Below are 4,812 nucleotides of genomic sequence, written 5' to 3'. Positions count from 1 at the left end.
ACTACATACAGATATATACAGCTCCCATAGAGTTACATGATAACATTCTCACTACCTGCAGCCACCACTAGAGGGAGCTCACTACATACAGATATATACAGCTCCCATAGAGTTACATGATCACATTCTACTGCCTGCAGTCACCACTAGGGGGAGCTCACTACATACAGATATATACAGCTCCTATAGAGTTACATGATAACATTCTGATGCCTGCAGCCACCACTAGAGGGAGCTCACTACATACAGATATATACAGCTCCCATAGAGTTACATGATAACATTCTGTTGCCTGCAGCCACCACTAGGGGGAGCTCACTACATACAGATATATATAGCTCCCATAGAGTTACATGATAACATTCTCACTACCTGCAGCCACCATTAGGGGGAGATCACTACATACAGCTCCCATAGAGTTACATGAAAACATTCTGATGCCTGCAGCCACCACTAGAGGGAGCTCACTACATACAGATATATACAGCTCCCATAGAGTTACATGATCACATTCTGATGCCTGCAGCCACCACTAGAGGGCGCTCACTACATACAGCTATATACAGCTCCCATAGAGTTACATGATAACATTCTGCTTCCTGCAGCCACCACTAGGGGGAGCTTACTACATACAGATATATACAGCTCCCATAGAGTTACATGATAGGATTCTGCTGCCTGCAGCCACCACTAGAGGGAGCTCACTACATACAGATATCTACAGCTCCCATAGAGTTACATGATAGGATTCTGCTGCCTGCAGCCACCACTAGAGGGAGCTCCCTACATACAGATATATACAGCTCCCATAGAGTTACATGATAACATTCTGCTGCCTGCAGCCACCACTAGAGGGAGCTCACTACATACAGATGTGTACAGCTCCCATAGAGTTACATGACAACATTCTGCTGCCTGCAGCCACCACTAGAGGGAGCTCACTACATACAGATATATACAGCTCCCATAGAGTTACATGATAACATTCTGCTGCCTGCAGTCACCACTGGTTGTAGAGAGCTTTCCTAGTGGTGACTGCAGGCAGCACAATGTTATCATGTAACTCTATGGGAGCTGTAGATATCTATATGTAGTGAGCTCCCTAGTGGTGGCTGCAGGCAGCAGAACGTTATGTAACGCTATGGGAACTGTATATATCTGTATGTAGTGAGCTCCCCCTAGTGGTGGCTGCAGGCAGCAGAATGTTATCATGTAACTCTATGGGAGCTGTATATATCTGTATGTAGTGAGCTCCCTCTAGTGGTGGCTGCAAGCAGCAGAATATTATCATGTAACGCTGTGGGAGCTGTAAATATCTGCATGTAGTGAGCTCCCTCTAGTGGTGGCTGCAGGCAGCAGAATGTTATCATGTGGCTCTATGGGAGCTGTATATATCTGTATGTAGTGAGCTCCCTCTAGTGGTGGCTGCAGGCAGCAGAATGTTATCATGTGGCTCTATGGGAGCTGTATATATCTGTATGTAGTGAGCTCCCTCTAGTGGTGGCTGCAGGCAGCAGAATGTTATCATGTGGCTCTATGGGAGCTGTATATATCTGTATGTAGTGAGCTCCCCCTAGTGGTGACTGCACGTAGTGAGAATGTTATAATGTAACGCTATGTCTCTGCAGGGGATTTGGAGCTCTGTATCAGAATAGCTGAGCTTTATGGTTATTGGCTGTAATTATACAATATAACCATTCAGAGCCGAAAAGTCGCATGACGGGACCCCTGGCCTCATCCTCTCTTCTAGGGACCACCGGAGACTCTGTCCATTTAGCCCTAATGCTTCAGAATACTGAGGTCGGTTTATAACTTTGGGGCCCCATTTACAACCTCCCCCCATAGTGAACCTTTTGGCAGTAGTGTGAGGTCTGGATAATCTCCCGACTGTCCAGACCAGAATTAGATTGTCAGCTCTTGGAACAATGTTCATTAGACCACATTATATCACAACTCTAAGGGTATGTGCACACACACTAATTACGTCCGTAATTGACGGACGTATTTCGGCCGCAAGTACCGGACCGAACACAGTGCAGGGAGCCGGCTCCTAGCATCATACTTATGTACGATGCTAGGAGTCCCTGCCTCTCCGTGGAACTACTGTCCCGTACTGAAAACATGATTACAGTACGGGACAGTTGTCCTGCAGAGAGGCAGGGACTCCTAGCATCGTACATAAGTATGATGCTAGGAGCCCGGCTCCCTGCACTGTGTTCGGTCCGGGACTTGCGGCCGAAATACGTCCGTCACTTACGGACGTAGTTAGTGTGTGTGCACATACCCTAAGTTTTCCCCTGGACGGAGTCATCACAGCGCTCGCCTGTGTAACGTGGGGGGGGGGGCACCGACTTTAATACACCCCCATTGTACGGTGGACTGACATGTAATATTATCCAGTGACCCCCCCAGCTTGTGGTGATTATACGCAGGGGTGCAGCTATGGGGGCTGCAGGGGTCCCAGTGTTATACATCGCACATGGTGGAGGACCAGAAGCTTCAAGTGACTGTACATTATCTGCCTCTGGGAAAGCTGGGTGACAGGCAATATGGCTGCCATGAAGACCACCACAGACATGGCCACCCAGCTTCCTCAGGCTCCTGAGTGGTAAATCTTAGGAGTGCGGGGGGTGGAGTCACCTCGTTATAATGATTACAGAGCTCGTTATTGGTTGGATCAGATGATACATTGTTACTTTCTGATACTTAGTAACAATCTTGTATCCACAGCTCTGTAGCTCATGGTTACCCCTCCCCCCACGTCTAGACACCGGCGACCCCGCCACGGTGGAGACGTCATACGCTCTTTAGATTGAGGGACGATTATGTTCTATTCTAATACTCCATGGCGTGGAATGCGTCAGCAGATAACGGGGGGGGGGGGGGGGGGGGGGGATAACGTCAGCAGATAACGGGGGGGGAGGGGGTGCAGATAATGCCAGGCGCGGCCGGTCACCATCGCTTGGACATCGGCAGCGTGATCGGTGGACGTCCTAGAAGTGTCCTCCATTGCTGGGCTTCAGTTCTATGGTCGGTTTTGTTTTCCTCTGGTTATTGCGCAGCCGCTCGGTCACTTTATATGTGCAGTGTCACTTCATGGTCAGGATGATTTCTGGCGATTTTTACCCGCTATCTGTAATATTATCGGCGTCAGATAATTCGCAATGTCCCGTTTTTTCTTCCCGGATCGGGCAGTAAACAGTTAACTCTCCATTTCCACGGTGGTTCCCGCTTCTTATACGTTTTCCATGATCTCATGTCTGGTTCATTGTGTCGGCGCAGACTGCGTCTCCTTCACCGGCGTCCACAGGACTGTGCTCCAGTGTCTGCTGACATGTGTCAAGGGGGTCTGGACTGTGTCCCCGGCCCCTCCCCCCATTACCTCTCTACATGGGGGGGGGGGGGTTAGCTGTGTAAACAATGTAACAAGTCTACCCTCCTATAGGTAACATAGGGACCCTCAGGCTTGTGTCCCTGGTAAGGGGTTGTAGTCCTACCCGGACCCCTATGTCTGGAGGGGCCGAAATCTCCCCGGCAACCTGAGAAAACAGAGATATTAACAGTGGGACTTGCATGAGAGAACTGTCCGATGAGGTCATAACATTATTATACTCTATTATAGTGTGATGTCATCATCTTATATAGCGTCGTGTGATGTCATCATCTTATATGGCGTCCTGTGATGTCATCATCTTATAAAGAGTCCTGTGATGTCATCATCTTATAAAGAGTCCTGTGATGTCATCATCTTATATGGTGTCCTGTGATGTCATCATCTTATACGGCGTCCTGTGATGTCATCATCTTATATGGCGTCCTGTGAGGTCATCATCATCTTATATGGCGTCCTGTGATGTCATCATCATCTTATATGGCGTCCTGTGATGTCATCATCTTATATGGCGTCCTGTGATGTCATCGGCTGTGAGGTGGTAGCTGGGGTGTAGTTTTTGACCCAGAGCTTTGGCTGTTATTGGTCTGTGTAAGGCAGCAGTATGGGCACAAGGGGCAATAACCCGCTCCACCCTTCCTCATGTCAGGCCTCTGGCTGTGGTATTATCTGGGCACTGTATGTGTTCTCCATATGGTGGAGGGATTAGTGTGGGCACAGCATGGCGCCAGTATTATGTGGGCATTTATTAGACTGTGGCGAGCCACGCTGCCTGGGCTGGGGTAGTTAGATACAACGCTGGGGTAATAAACCAAATGTTTGGCCTGTGTGAAGGAAAGCCTCGCTATGCCCCTCGCTGTCCCCAATCCGATCCAGCGCCCGGGGCCTTGGGCAGCGCCTCCATTAATGGTTTTATGCTGAATTTTATCTGTTTGGGTGAAGCTTTTACCGCGGTGTCATCAAACTATTTATTAAGTGACACTGACGGCAAAGTCCACATTAGCTGCGCAAACCCAATCTATTGCTCCCTGTTATCAGCCATTGAATATGATGAGTGACATGAAGTGCAGAAACCTCCCCTCCCCCATGATGACTACTTTCTGTCCCGTATCTCCAGTGCTATATATATATATGTGTGAGTGACATCAGCCGCTCCTCTTATAACGCTCCCTCTTTATTAGAAGCTCAGGACTGACAGGGTCACCGGCCCTTGTTTCTGCCCCTAGTTCCATCGCTCCCCTAATTTCTACGCACAGCCGGGGTTCTTCTACGTGACCTCCATGTATAGGGGGGATTTGTACAGCTCCTCTGTTTGGTACATTCCCCCCCCCCTCTCCATCCAGTCATAGCAGTGCAGGGGTTAATGTCTGCTTCCTCTGCTGGTGCAGCTGGCAGCTTGTGATTGGTCAGATGTTGTCTAC

This window comes from Rhinoderma darwinii, unplaced genomic scaffold, assembly GCF_050947455.1.
Source record: "Rhinoderma darwinii isolate aRhiDar2 unplaced genomic scaffold, aRhiDar2.hap1 Scaffold_449, whole genome shotgun sequence".
Lineage (NCBI taxonomy): Eukaryota > Metazoa > Chordata > Amphibia > Anura > Rhinodermatidae > Rhinoderma > Rhinoderma darwinii.
The sequence above is the reverse complement of the archived record's forward strand: the minus strand, read 5'-3'. Positions refer to the sequence as shown.